Here is a 16,596-nt window from a genome sequence, read left to right on the forward strand (position 1 = left end):
GGTGACTGTGAATGAATCAGCAGAGCTTTTACAAGCTTTTGGTCATCGTTGAATTTTTCTCAGACATTTCCAAACGTCAAAATTGGGTTGCGTATCTATCTGTGCATGATGGTGTCCAATGCCTCCGGCGAGCGGAGCTTTTCAAAGTTGGGAATAGTCAAAGGAGAGCTGCGGTCTTCAAGTGGGCAGGAAAGGTTAAGCTTATGAGCATTGAGCATGAGCTGCTGCGCAGCCTTGACTTCACTGAAACGATCGAAGAATACGCTCTTGCAATAGGCTGTAAGCAGCTAGCGCAGTAGTAAGAGTTATATGCTTATAAGTTTATCTGGTTTAGATTGTTTAATTTTTCAGACAGTTGCTTTTTAATGTTGATATTACATAGCTTGATGTTAATCTCGAGTTGTTACAATAATAAGTCGTTATTATTATTCATGTTTAATAAAGGCTGGCTGGTTGCGTCACTTCTTGGTCGGTCTGAGTGCGCGTGTATGTTCAGCCGTAAAAAACGCACATGCACAAATGCCGAGAAATAATAGGCCCTTTTTGGCCTGCAGCATCAGACCCAATTTGGTCTTAATCCGGCCCTGGTTATGAATACAGTAATTTCTGTTTTTTCAGTAACATGCAGCAGCCGTGAAAATATAAGATTATTTTATTTATATTTATTATTATTATTAGCACTGGTGCAGTGAGCGGATTTAGCACACAATTTGAGGATTACCAACCCGATCTCACGGCAATTCGTACATATTTTAAGAGATCCAAAATCAATACTTACACATTTTACGAGGTGGTTTATTCGTACGAATTCGTACGACCACACTCGTTTTGCCAAATCGTCTGCTCTTATCAAGGACAGCAACAACAATAACAGATACAATAATAATAATAATATCCACAGTAGTGGAACCTGTAGTAGTCGTAGGCTAACACAGTGCAAGCAACAGAATTTCTGATCGGGACAATAAAGCTCAAGCACATGAAGCAAAATATTTAAGAAAAAATAATAAAGTTAACAAATAAAGCAAATCAAACAGATAAAAATGTGGATAAGGTGGGATGAAAGAGCAATACTGGCAATTAGCACAAAACCTCTGAGAAATTGGAGCACCAACTTGTAAAAGTGCTTAAGGTCAACATAACTACAATGGGTTCTTTGATTCTCGGTCTTATTATGCCCTCTAGTCGTTCATACTGAACTTAACACAAGCCTTAACATAATGACACTTATGTCGAAATAACGACTTAAAAAGTCGAAATAACGAGTTATTATGTCAAAATAACGACTTAATAAGTCGAAATAACGAGTTATGTCGAAATAACGAGTTATTATGTCGAAATAACGACTTAATAAATGTCGAAATAACGACTTAATAAGTTGAAATAACGAGTTATTATGTCGAAAATAACACTATTATGTCGAAATAACGACTTAAGTCGAAATAACGACTTATGTCGAAATAACGACTTAATAAGTCGAAATAACGAGTTATTATGTCGAAATAACGACTTAATAAGTCGAAATAACGAGTTATTATGTCGAAATAACAAGTTATTATGTCGAAATAACGACTTAATAAGTCGAAATAACGACTTATGTCGAAATAACGACTTAAGTCGAAATAATGACTTAATAAGTCGAAATAACGACTTATTATGTCGAAATAACGACTTAATAAGTCGAAATAACGACTTAAGTCGAAATAACGAGTTATGTCGAAATAACGACTTGTTATGTCGAAATAACGGCATAATAAGTCGAAATAACGACTTAAGTCGAAATAACGAGTTATTATGTCGAAATAACGATTTAATATGTCGAAATAACGAGTTAATATGTCGAAATAACGAGATAAGTTTCCTTTTTTTTTTTCTCCACCATGCGGTTCAGGGCTTCCGTAGTTAAAACACCCGTATACGCATACAAATATGAAACAGGAATGAAAGTGGTAAAATCAAGATAGGATTTTCTTGCCATAAGACTTGTTATCAGTTGAAATAGACCTAGAATGTCTAAACTTTTACAACATTACACGAAAGGCTAAATATTTCGTCTCACGTAGTGCATCGAAACGAGAACGGTGCAGGGTGTCTGGGGTTGTGTGATTACTGATGCGACCATATCAGTGTACTGTATTTTTGAAAAGGTTGTAAAACATCTTAAGGTTTTCTGGGTTTGTAATTAATTTGCGAACTAATGAATTTAGTTTTTACAACAGTTCAGGATGATCTTAGATAGATAGATAGAGAAAAGGCAATAACAACAAAGTGAAATAAATAGGGGTGGGTCAGGGGGTGATTGTTTTTAACAAGACAGTCTATGCTGTAGGAAAATGTTGTTTAATTTGAGTTAATTTAGTTTATTTTAGTTACATTTATTATTTTTATTCACACCTTGATTTTTCAAGCCTCAACACAAACATACACTGCAAATGCAAACAAGTACACAAACACAAACATACAATCACAAACACACACACACAAATGTAAACATACAGAAAACATGAACATGCATGCAAACAAACTCAAACATACTGACTAAAACTTACAAACAAACACAAATATACATCCAAACTCAAACAAGTACACAAACATACACGTAAAACATACACAGAAACACAAACATACACAGAAACACAAACATACTGTACAAACAAACCTACAAACGTAAACAACAAACACAAACATACTGTACAAACAAACATACAAACGTAAACAACGAACACAAACATACTGTACAAACAAACACAAATGTAAGTGCGCTTACTGAGATGAAATGCTCTCTAGAGCATGAATCTCGCTCTTTCCCATTCGCGGACCGTCTTTCACAGAAAACAGCCTCGCCCGACCGTTTCTCCTCTCTCAGCGAGCCTCAGATAGATAAACAGTGGAGTCAGGAAATAAGCAATCAGTCTGACTGATCTCATGCTGGCATTGTGCCTGCATGCTCTCTCTCCATTGCACTTGGATCTGCCACAGAAGGGCAGTGAGCTGCGTGCTTACTGAGACAGAATGCTCACTCGAGCAGAGTCTCTCTCTTCTCCACTCGTGGACCGCTTTTCACTGAACAGCCCCGCTCTCACGTTCTCCTTTCTCAGCTAGTCTCGGAAGAGAGAAATGGCGAAGCTTGGGAACTAAGCACTTGGGTCTGAGCGATCTTACGCCAACACAGAGCCTGCGTACACGCTCTCCCCGCTGCGCTTTGATCCGTGTCTCACACGTAAAAATCAATCCCTCTTTACATTGAGTGGCTCTATCCTCCTAAATAGTGTGGAGCAGATTCAAATTTGTGTGTGTGTCACTATGGCTGCGCTCACAGACACAGACTGCTTTTACCACGAAAGCAGTGTGCCCGTGTTCGTTCGAACATTATCAGGAAGGCTATTGCAGAGTTTGGGAGCCAAATGTGAAAAAGCTCTACCACCTTTAGTGGACTTTGCTATCCTAGGTACTACCAAAAGTCCAGTTTTTTGTGACTTTAGGGAGCGTGATGGATTGTAGCGTGGTAGAAGACTAGTTAGGTATGCAGGAGCTAAACCATTAAGGGCCTTATAAGTAATAATATTTTGTAACTGATACAGAACTTAATAGGTAGCCAGTGAAGAGACTGTAAAATTGGGGTAATATGATCATATTTTCTTGACCTGGTAAGGACTCTAGCCACTGCATTTTGGACTACCTGTAGCTTGTTTATTGAGGATGCAGGACAACCAGCTAGCAGTGCATTACAATAGTCCAGTCTAGAGGCCATTAATGCATGAACTAGCTTTTCTGCATCAGAAACAGGTAACATGTTTCGTTGCTTGGCAATGTTTCTAAGATGGAAGAATGCTGTTTTTGTAACATGGGAAATATGATTTTCAAAAGACAAGTTACTGTCTAATATAACACCCAGATTTTTGACAGTAGAGGAAGTAACAGTACATCCATCTAATTGCAAATTGTAATCTACGAGATTCTGTGTAATGTTTTTTGGTCCAATAAGTAATATCTCTGTCTTATCTGAATTTAATAGGAGAAAATTATTGGTCATCCAATCTTTTACATTTTTAACACACTTTGTTAGCTTAGATAATTTAGAGACATCTGGTCTCGTTGAGATATATAGTTGAGTATATTCAGCATAACAGTGGAAACTAATCTCGTATTTTCTAATGATATTACCAAGGGGCAACATGTATATTGAAAATAGCAGAGGACCTAGGACAGATCCTTATGGCACTCCATATTTTACTGGTGATAAATGAGATGACTCCCCATTTAAATAAACAAAGTGGTAGCGATCGGACAGGTAGGATCTAATCCATTTTAGAGCCTGCCCTTGAATACCTGTATAGTTTTGTAATCTATCTATGAGTATGTCGTGATCTATGGTGTTGAACGCAGCACTAAGATCAAGTAAAAAAATTTAACAAGTGCAGTTTCTGTGCATTGATGGGGCCTGAAACCCGACATTTATCCATTCCCGAAATTCTTCATAGAGATCTTTTTTTATTTTTTTCCAGGAAGGAGCACAATTGAGCAGACACAACTTTTTCTAAAATTTTAGACATAAATGAAAGATTTGAATTGGGTCTGTAATTTGCCAGTTTACAAGGATCTAGTTGTGGTTTCTTAATAAGAGGCTTAATAACCGCCAGCTTGAATGGTTTTGGGACGAGACCTAAAGATAACAACAAGTTAATAATATTGAGAAGGGGTTCTTTTGCTACAGGTAACAACTCTTTCAGAAATTTAGTGGGTACAGGATCTAATAAACATGTTGTTGGTTTAGATGCAGTGATAAGTTTATTTAGCTCTTCCAGTCCTATAGTTGCACAAGTAGTGTAGTAATTTAGGGAGTGAAAATACTGTGAAATTACATACATACAAATGGCATGAAATTTGAAAGCATAACAAATGAACGTCAATGAAGCATCAGTCAATGAAGCATAAAAATTTTTTAACTAAAATTTGATTGCAATCATATAGCCTGAATGAATAAAAATGCATATATATTTTATTTTTATTAAAAAGCTTAGAGAGTGGGCTACTTCTGGTCATTGGATTTGTACTTGGGTCTAGTTTTAAGAATAAACTAGAAGTTAATTTTTATAAAAATGTAGCCTAGTCTATTTTTTCTTTATTCGACAGTATTAATTTACAATGAAAGACGTCTTCCCTCGGGTAGATTGAATGTTTTCCTGCCTTGCTGGATGTTGGGCTCATGATCAATATATTGTTTGCATTCACCCAAACTGATTTGGCAAAATCAAATTGCGGATGGTGGAAGGGAATTGCCTTAAGTCCCGCTCGCTGTGAAGCAGAAGAATTTCTCTTGCAAATAAGGGATAAACTGCGTTCCGTAGGCAATATCTTTTATACGGGATGCTTCTTTGATGCCTTAAATACGGGAAGATTCCGTATTATACGGAACAGCTGGCAACCGCGAGTGAGGCTGGGAGAAAATAATAAATAAAAAGAGCGGGGCTGCTGTGAGTGGATGCAGCACAGCGTATCTCAACCCCAGTGGAGTGGCATGACAGCCACTCGCAGCCAAAAATAACAGACCGGCCCACCGGGAATTCTCCTGGTCCTCCCGATTAGCCAATCCGGGCCTGGATGGTGCCCATGTAGCCAGTCATTTCATCTACTTCATGTGTATTTATGGGTACACAGAGCACTTTAGATAAATCAGGCAGGTTTTAGCGAAGCTGTCTTTGGTGGCTGGAACAATAGTTCTACCCGGACGATAACGCAAAGCCATATACAGGTGCTGGTCATATAATTAGAATATCGTCAAAACTTGATTTATTTCACTAATTCCATTCAAAAAGTGAAACTTGTACAAACCCGACAAAAAATTTGGGACACTGTACAAATTGTGAATAAAAACACAATGCAATGATGTGGAAGTTTCAAATTTCAATATTTTATTCAGAATACAACATAGATGACAAAACAAATGTTAAAACTGAGAAAATGTATAATTTCAAGGGAAAAATGTTGATTTTAAATTTTATGGCATCAACACATTTCAAAAAAGTTGGGACAAGGCCATGTTTACCACTGTGTGGCATCCCCTCTTCTTTTTATAACAGTCTGCAAACGTCTGGGGACTGAGGAGACAAGTTGCTCAAGTTTATGAATAGGAATGTTGTCCCATTCTTGACTAATACAGGCTTCTAGTTGCTCAACTGTCTTAGGTCTTCTTTGTCGCATCTTCCTCTTTATGATGCACCAAATGTTTTCTATGGGTGAAAGAGCTGGACTGCAGCCAGACCAATCCAGTAACAGTAACATTCTTCAAAGCAGCCATGATGTTGTAATTGATGCAGTATGTGGTCTGGCATTGTCATGTTGGAAAATGCAAGGTCTTCCCTGAAAGAGACGACGTCTGGATGGGAGCATATGTTGTTCAAGAACTTGGATATACCTTTCAGCATTGATGGTGCCTTTCCAGATGTGTAATCAAACCAACCCAAAATCACAAATTCAACACCACACAAAAATAGAATAATGCTAAAAAACTCAACGCTGATAACAATTTGGGTTGTCCTTGTCCTCTTTAGTCTGGATGACATGGCGTCGCAGTTTTCCAAAAAGAACTTCTAATTTTGATATGTCTGACCACAGAACAGTTTTCCACTTTGCCACAGTCCATTTTAAATGAGCCTTGGCCCAGAGAAAACGCCTGCGCTTCTGAATCATGTTTAGATATGTCTTCTTTTTTGATCTATAGAGTTTTAGCCGGCAACGGCGCATGGCACGGTGGATTATGTTCACCGACAATGTTTTCTGGAAGTATTCCTGAGCCCATGTTGTGATTTCCATTACAGTAGCATTCCTGTATGGGATGCAGTGCCGTCTAAGGGCCCGAAGATCACGGGTATCCAGTATGGTTTTCCGGCCTTGACCCTTACGCACTGAGATTGTTCCAGATTCTCTGAATCTTTGAATGATATTATGCACTGTAGATGATGATAACTTCAAACTCTTTGCAATTTATCTTTGAGAAACTCCTTTCTGATATTACTCCAATATTTTTCACCGCAGCATTGGGGGAATTGGTGATCGTCTGCTCATCTTGACTTCTGAGAGACACTACCATTCTGAGAGGCTCTTTTTATACCCAATCATGTTGCTAATTGACCTAATAAGTTGCAAATTGGTCCTCTAGCTGTTCCTTATATGTACATTTAACTTTTCCCGGCCTCTTATTGCTACCTGTCCCAACTTTTTTGGAATGTGTAGCTCTCATGAAATCCAAAATGAGCCAATATTTGGCATGACATTTCAAAATGTCTCACTTTCAACATTTGATATGTTATCTATATTCTATTGTGAATAAAATATAAGTTTATGAGATTTGTAAATTATTCCATTCATTTTTTACTCACAATTTGTACAGTGTCCCAACTTTTTGGAATCGGGTTTGTATATTATATTCATTCATTACACACAGACAGATATATTTCAAATGTTTATTTCTTTTAATTTTGATGATTATAACTGACAACTAAGGAAAATCCCAAATTCAGTATCTCAGAAAATTAGAATATTGTGAAAAGGTTCAACATTGAAGACACCTGGTGCCACACCCTAATCAGCTAATTAACTCAAAACACCTGCAAAGGCCTTTAAATGGTCTCTCAGTCTAAATCTGTAGGCTACACAATCATGGGGAAGACTGCTGACTTGACAGTTGTCCAAAAGACGACCATTGACACCTTGCACAAAGAGGGCAAGACACAAAAGGTCATTGCAAAAGAGGCTGGCTGTTCTCAGAGCTCTGTGTCCAAGCACATTATTAGAGAGGCGAAGGGAAGGAAAAGATGTGGTAGAAAAAAGTGTACAAGCAATAGGGATAACCACACCCTGGAGAGGATTGTGAAACAAAACCCATTCAAAAATGTGGGGGAGATTCACAAAGAGTGGACTGCAGCTGGAGTCAGTGCTTCAAGAACCACTACGCACAGACGTATGCAAGACATGGGTTTCAGCTGTCGCATTCCTTGTGTCAAGCCACTCTTGAACAAAAGACAGCGTCAGAAGCGTCTCACCTGGGCTAAAGACAAAAAGGACTTGACTGCTGCTGAGTGGTCCAAAGTTATGTTCTCTGATGAAAGTAAATTTTGCATTTCCTTTGGAAATCAGGGTCCTAGAGTCTGGAGGAACGAGGAGAGGCACACAATCCACGTTGCTTGAGGTCCAGTGTAAAGTTTCCACAGTCAGTGATGGTTTGGGGTGACATGTCATCTGCTGGTGTTGGTCCACTGTGTTTTCTGAGGTTCAAGGTCAACGCAGCCGTATACCAGGAAGTTTTAGAGCACTTCATGTTTCCTGCTGCTGACCAACATTATGGAGATGCAGATTTCATTTTCCAACAAGACTTGGCACCTGCACACAGTGCCAAAGCTACCAGTACCTTGTTTAAGGACCATGGTATCCCTGTTCTAAATTGGCCAGCAAACTCGCCTGACCTTAACCCCATAGAAAATCTACGGGGTATTGTGAAGAGGAAGATGCGATATGCCAGACCCAACAATGCAGAAGAGCTAAAGACCACTATCAGAGCAACCTGGGCTCTCATAACACCTGAGCAGTGCCACAGACTGATCGACTCCATGCCACGCCGCATTTCTACATACCGAATTTGGGATTTTCCTTAGTTGTCAGTTAAAATCATCAAAATTAAAAGAAATAAACATTTGAAATAGTTGGCCAAGATTTCTAAAAATCCTTTCTTTGTATTGGTCTTAAGTAATATTCTAATTTCTTACCGAATTTGTTTTCCTTAGTTGTCAGTTAAAATCATCAAAATTAAAAGAAATAAACATTTGAAATATATCAGTCTGTGTGTAATGAATGAACATAATATACAAGTTTCACTTTTTGAATGGAATTAGTGAAATAAATCAACTTTTTGATGATATTCTAATTATATGACCGGCACCTGTAGTTAATATCATCAATACTGTCACGGTTGGTAAACCGTGGTCTCGGGTTTGCACTATGTGGGTGGAGTTTGTGTGTCTCTCGTCAGCACTGATTGTTTCATGTGGGCATCTCCGTTGATTGTTCATCTGCACCAGCTGCTACTACTGAAGGCTCAGGAGAAACACACCCGTAAATACCAGTAACACCAATAGCATGTATATATGCCCCACCTGCAATAGAACCTGTGGATTCAGGATCTGATTATTCAGCCATCAGAAAACTCACCGTTAAAAGACAGAAGTGGACGTCATCATCGGATTCGATGGACAACCGCAAGCATTAAGTCTCCCGTTCGGTTGCTTGGTTTCTTGTTCCTGTTTCTCTGTGCTATATGCTTCGCTGTTGTCTGACCCTGGAACCCCGTCTACTCTTCACCACCAGAAGCACCAACTCACCACCACCGACACAGGTGTCCGAGCTCACCCAGCAGATCCAACAGTTGACTACTCCCGCTGCGCCACCCGCACCGTCAGTTCCCCGGGCTATCGCCGAACCCAGCTACCGACCCGAACCACGCCTACCCGTTCCCGAGAGCTACTCCGGTGAGCCCAACTACTGCGGAACATTCCTAACCAAGTGTTCCATGCATTTCTCCCTGCAGCCTCGCACTTTTGAGACCGAGGAGTCCAAGGTGGCGTTCGTGCTGACTCTGCTTTCCGGGAAGGCTGCCCTGTGGGGAATGGCGGTGTGGGAGAACGAGTGGAACGAGGAGGCGCAGTGGGATATGTTCCTGCATGGGTTGGCCGACCATGTTCACAAGGAGATCTACCTCCTCGAGTTGCCAACCAGCCTTAATGGCCTCATCGACGTGGTGCTCCGAGTGGATGCTCGCATCGAGCGCCTGGGGGCGCACGCCTGTCCTACACATCTCCCCAGCACCCTAGAGAGTGGCAGCTCGAGTAGAGAGAACACGGCTGGTCCCGTCTTCGATCACGAACCCATGCAGGTGGGTAGAGCTCGACTGACCCGGGCTCTCCAACGCGCCTGCAGTTTTCCAAGCACTCGTCAATGACGTGTTGAGAGACATGGTAGATCAGTTCATATATGTTTACCTGGATGACATACTGACTTTCTCCTCGTCTCTCTAGGAACACGTGCAACACGTCAGACGAGTGCTCCAGAGGTTACTAGAGAATGGGCTTTTTGTCAAGGCGGAGAAATGCGTATTTCATGCACAGTCTGTTTCCTTCCTAGGTTACATAGTCTCGTCTGAGGGAATATGTATGGATCCTGACAAGGTTAAGGCTGTTATAGATTGGCCAAGTCCAGATTCCCATAAGGCCCTATAGCGGTTTCTGGGATTCGCCAATTTTTATCGCCGTTTTATTCGCAATTTCAGCCAACTACTCTCACCTCTGACTGCCTTGACCTCCCCCAGCACTACGTTCAGGTGGTCGAATACAGCTGACACTGTATTTTCCAACCTCAAGAGCCGCTTTCATTTCGGCTCCCATCTTAGTCGCCCCTGATCCCACACGTCAGTTCGTGGTGGAGGTTGACACATCAGAGGTGGGAGTAGGTGCAGTTCTTTCCCAACGTGCTGCCTCAGACGACAAGATGTATCCTTGCGCGCTTTTCTCCCATCGTTTACCTCCTGCCGAACGTAATTATGACATGGGGTCCGACGTGATTCAATGGGGTCACTGCTCCAATGTCGCTTGTCATCCAGGAATAAGCCGCACTAGATTATTTGGTAAAACAACGATTCTGTTGGCCACTTATGGCTCGCGACATTCACGATTTTGTGTTGGCCTGCTCCGTTTGCGCCAGTGGTAAGACGTCTAAACGACCTCCGGATGGGTTTCTTCAACCGCTGTCTGTCCCTTCGAGACCCTGGTCCCACATCGCTCTAGATTTTGTTACCGCCCTCCCGCCCTCTAATGGCATGACGGTCGTTACATGTCCTCCCAGTATACGTGGTGTTTGACAGGGGATCCCAGTTTGTGTCCAAATTTTGGAGGGAGTTTTGTAAATTGTTGGGAGCGACGGTTAGTCTGTCTTCGGGTTACCATCCGCAGAGCAATGGTCAGTCTGAGCAGGCCAACCAGGATTTGGAGAGAACGTTTCGATGTTTGGTCTCCAAGAATCCTTCTTCCTGGAGTCAGCAACTCTCTATCGTTGAGTACGCTTATAACTCGCTACCAGTGTCATCCACGGGCCACTCTCCGTTTGAATGTAGTTTAGGTTACCAGCCACCTATTTTTCCTAGTCTGGAATCTGAAGTCGCGGTCCCCTCCACTCACGCATTCGTCCAGAGGTGCCACCGCACGTGGACCAGAGCCCGTGAGACTCTGCTCCAAGTGAGGGTGCGTACCAAGGCCAAAGCCGATCGCCACCGGTCTAAGCCTCCCGTATACGTCGTGGGTCACAAAGTCTGGCTTTCTACTAGTAACATTCCTCTCCGTTCCGTTTCTAATAAATTAGCTCCCAAATTTATTGGCCCGTTCCCTGTCACCAAGATCATTAGTCCGGTGACAGTCCGCCTCAAACTACCTCCGGCGTACAAGAGGATTAATCCCGCCTTCCGTGTGTCCAAAATTAAACCTGTGTTTTATTCACGGATTAACCTGCCCACCCCGGTTCCCCCCCCAACCGCGTCTCGTAGATGGGGAACCCACATATTCGGTTAATCGTATTCTGGACTCGAGACGGAGGGGACGAGGATTCCAGTACTTGGTGGACTGGAAAGGTTACGGTCCGGAGGAGAGGAGTTGGATACCTGCTAGGGACATACTGGATCACTCTCTGATTGATGATTACAATCGACAGGTAGGGTCGGCTGGGAACGCCAGGAGGCGTTCCTAGAGGGGAGGGTACTGTCACGGTTGGTAAACCATGGTCTCGGGTTTACTATGGTGCACTATGTGGGTGGAGTTTGTGTGTGTCGCTCGTCAGCACTGATTGTTTCATGTGGGCGTCTCCGTTGATTGTTCATCTGCACCAGCTGTTACTCATTACCCGATCCCTACTTATTGCCCTGTCTTTCGTCTTGTGTTTGTCAGAGCGTTGTATGAAGTCTCCCGTTCGGTTGCCTGGTTTCTCGTTCCTGTTTCTCTGTGCTATATGTGTCGCTGTTGTCTGACCCTGGAACCCCGTCCACTCTTCACCACCGGAAGCACCAACTCACCACCATGGACTGCTCATCTCAGGCCTGTGTCACGCTGTCCTGCTGCCTCATCTCACCGCCACTTCCTGGATCACCGTCTGTCATCGCTGCGACCAACCATTGTTCCACCTGGACTCATTTGTATCTCCGCCTTCAATAAACATTTGTATTTCACTCTTGCACCTGCTTCCTCACCCTTTGTTACCGTTACAAATACGCAGAATGCACAATACAAGGAAATGGTCAGTAACATCATCACTTTGAGGTAAGATATCTATATTAATAAAATTGATACCATGCAATATAATTAAATTTAGCGTATGATTAAAACGATGAGTGGGCCCGGTGACATTTTGCTTTACTCCAAAACAGTTTAATAAGTCAGTAAACGCAAGTCCTAATGCGTCATTTGTATTATCAATGTGAATGTTAAAATCTCAGAAAATTAGCGCTTTATCAGCGGTAACCAAAAAAATCTCAAAATTATTCTAGGAATTCTGTATACGGCCCTGGTGGTCTATACACAGTGGCCACAGAAAGAGATACGATAGATTTCTTTTGTATATCTGACAGTGTAACATTAAGCAGAAGTATTTCGAATGATTTAAACCTGAATCCTGTTTTCTGGGTACCACTGAGAATATCACTATATATTGTTGCAACACCTCCCCCACGACCAATCTGACGGGGCTCATGCTTATAACAGTAGTTTGGTGGAGTAGACTCATTTAGACCAATATAATCATTTAGTTTTAGCCAGGTTTCAGTCAAGCAGAGAACATCAAAACTATTATCTGTGATCATTTAATTTATAATAACTGCTTTAGGTGTGAGTGATTTAATGTTTATGAGCCTAAACTTTAGAAATTGTTTTTGTTCATTTATTTTACGTTTTTTCTTGTTTAATCACGATAAGATTTTTTCTAGATCCTACATTAAATTTATATTTTGACCTCACTATTCTGGGAACAGACACAGTCTTAATAGATTGCACAGTGCAAGTACTTCTAACATTTAAGCGGGTAGAACAAAAGCCATCATAGCAGTTATTTGATAATTGGCTTACTAGTCATATGGAGTGTAGAGTCCTGGAGATGTTGTCCGAGAGGAGTTCCGCTCCAACTCTGCTGGGGTGCAGGCCATCATCGCGAAAAAGCCTAGGATGCTCCCAGAAAAGATTCCAATTATTAACAAAAAGCAGTTTCTGTTCTTTACACCATTCTGTTCTTTAGACTTTACACCAATCTTCAACACACATCATGCTTGTTTAATCTGCCAGTGTGTATTACAAGGAAGAAGTTGTGGCCTAAAGGTTAGAGAGTTTGACTCCTTACCCTAAGGTTATGGGTTTGAGTCTCAGGCCAGCAATACCACGACTGAGGTGCCCTACCACAACACCCCCAACTGCTCCCCGCGCGCCGCAGCATAAATGGCTGCCCACTGCTCTGGGTGTGTGTTCATGGTGTGTGTGTGTTCACTGCTGTGTGAGTGCATTTTGGATGGGTTACATGCAGAGCACGAATTCTGAGTATGGGTCACCATGTTTGGCTGTATATCATGTCACTTACAAATGAGGATCAGTGCACCTCGTTATCGAGCAGCTTAATCCTCCCAGGCAGATCAAAGCAAAACGAGGGCAGCTTTGCATTTGTGTGTGCATGGCTGAGCCCTGCCTCCCCCGCTCTTGTGTTTCTCTCCTCTCAGTTACTTGGAGGTAGAAATGGCAAACTCACGGGTATGATCGATCAGGCTTGAGTGATTTAATGCTGGCAAAGCCCCCACTTGCATCACTCTTGATGCAGTTCTTTGATCTGCCAGTGTAAGGATCACAGACCCTTATTGTCGAGCGGCTCAATCCTCCTGGGCGGTTTGGAGCAAAATGGTGTCACCAGTGATTCAGTATCGTGGACAACTTTGTATTTGACTGCGCCCCTGCTGAGGCTGCGCCGCTGAGACAGACCGCTCTTACTACGAGAGTTCATGTCTCGCTCTGCTTTGCTCATGTCAAACTGCTCTGCTATGGGAGCATTAAGTCTAGCAAAGCATTTTCTGAAAGCATTTTCAGGGAAGCAAATTTCCTCTTCTGAGTGTGGGGTCCCCCTACGGTGACCATCCTCTCAATTTAATCCAACCCCTTGTCACAAAGGCTGAGGCCTGACAGGCAATCCCTGTAGTGCCAAACTGGTGTTGGAGACAGTAAAACGGGGATTATTGACTGCAATTCGCAGCTGCTACATCCTAGTCCCCAAAATCAGATGGTGGCCTCCGGCCCATCCTTGATCTCAGACACCTGAATCACACCCTCACAAAAAGGTCATTCAGGATGTCTATGCTGAAACAGATCCTTGCGCAAATTTGCTCAAGAGACTGCTTCTTTTCGCTTGGATGCATACTTTCTGGCCCCCCTGCACTTTTTCAAAGTACATGGACGCAGCTTTCTCCCCATTGAGACAGATGGGAATCCTCATTCTCAACTACCTCGACAACTGGCTCCTTCTGACCCAGTTGGAGGCAGAATTAATATCACACAGGACCCTCCTCCTCAGCCACCTAGAGTGACTGAACCTCAGGGTCAATTTTGCCAAGAGCTTGTTGTCCAGTCAGTGAATATCATTCCTGGGAACAATTTCGACTCAGCCCAAACGTTTTTGTAAAGAATTCTCTTCTGCTCACTAAGCCTGCATTTATTTGATCCAGAATACATAAAATTGCATTTGCTAAAGCAAGAATATTGTGAAATATTTTTACTATTTAAAATAACTGCTTTCTTTTTAAATAAATTTTTAAATGTAATTTATTCCTGTGATCAAAACTAAAGTTTCTGCATCATTATTCAAGTCTTACTCCAAGTGCAACAATATTCACTATACCATTCAAAAGCTTGGAGTCAGTATACATTGAAATTAAAACTTTTACAAACGATGCTGTTCTTTCAATTCATAAAAAAAAAAAAAAAAAACACTGAAAAATTATTCTCAGCTCTTTTCAACAGTAATAATAACAATAATAATAATAATAATAATAATTATTATAATAATAATGTTTTTTTTTTTTTTTTGAGTAGCAAATCAGAATATTAGAATGATTTCTGAAGTATCGTGTGACTGGAGTAATGATGCTAAAATTCAGTTTTGATTGTTCCTAATAAACCGTTTAACTGCACCCGTCTTAGCCTTGGATTATTGTTAACTTCTCTATGGCAATGGATTGCTTATGGAAGTTTGATATCTTAGTCGTTCCACTACATTAGCACTGCGTGATTGTACTGTTCCCATATGCATCTAGCAAGACGCAGTACAAGTGTAGTATCAAAGGAATGTACTCGGTTACTTAACGTAACCTTGGTTCCCTGAGATACGGGAACGAGTACTGCGTTGCTAGCCATGCTATGTGGCTGCACAACTCAGTCGTTGCTTCAGTCGAAGTAGCCTGAGAATCCTGTGGCGCACGCCAGTTTATATACGCCCTGCCCATTCTGGCAGGGCTTTGGCAGGCTTCATCGCCATAGGCTCGTGCAGCTCCGCTGCCTAGCCATTGGTTCATTTTTTAATACACTGCGCTAACCACCGGCCATGCAGTTTCATTGCGTGAATGAAAAAGGCTTCAATTCAGGGGAAAAAAGGCTTTTTCCCATATGCGTATAGCAATACGCAGTATTTGTTCCCATATCTCAGGGAACCGAGGTTACGTTAAGTAACCGAGTACGGTTTCTGTTTTAAAGGATGTTTTTTAAAAATTGCAATGAAGTTTTTTTTTTTTAAATTGCAAAATTTTGCAATTGAATTGTAGGTAGCAAATATGTTTCTAAGAAAAAAAATCTGTTTATCAAATGCTTAATTTTGCACTCTCTCTATATGTGGACAACAAAATATGTAAATCAGTTGATAAAATCCTGTTTAATTTTGTTTGGAAAAACAAGTCTGTATTAATGAACATGCATGAGTATGGTGAGTTGAATTTCCTTGATTTCTCTTCTTTGAACAACACTTTCAAAATAAATTGGATTAGACAGTTTTTGTGTAATCCAAACTCATTCTGGAATTTTATCGCCAATTACTACTTTTCCAAATTAGGTGGTCTCCCTTTCCTATTGATCTGTAATTATAATATTGCTAGAATCCCTTACAATTTATCTAAATTTCATAAACAGGCATTACTTGCATGGTCATTAATCTTTAAGCACAATTTCTCCCCTCACCGGTACTTCATGTGGAACAATAAAGACATTGTATATAAGAGAAAATCTTTGTTTTTTAGTAATTGGTTTGAGAAAAACATTTTTATTTTTTCCCAGTAATTTACCTCAGAAGGTCTTATTTTAAACTATGAATAATTTTTATTCAATTCAAGTTTATTTGTATAGCGCTTTTTATGATACAAATCATTGCAAAGCAACTTTACAGAAAATTAAGTTTCTACAATATTTAGTAGTAGCTTATCAGTGGTGACTGTTAATTTATGTGCATACGGCAGAAATGTTCAGAAAAATCAATAAAAGACGTAAACAAACA

The sequence above is a fragment of the Cyprinus carpio genome, chromosome A24 (genome assembly GCF_018340385.1).
Source record: "Cyprinus carpio isolate SPL01 chromosome A24, ASM1834038v1, whole genome shotgun sequence".
Classification (NCBI taxonomy): domain Eukaryota; kingdom Metazoa; phylum Chordata; class Actinopteri; order Cypriniformes; family Cyprinidae; genus Cyprinus; species Cyprinus carpio.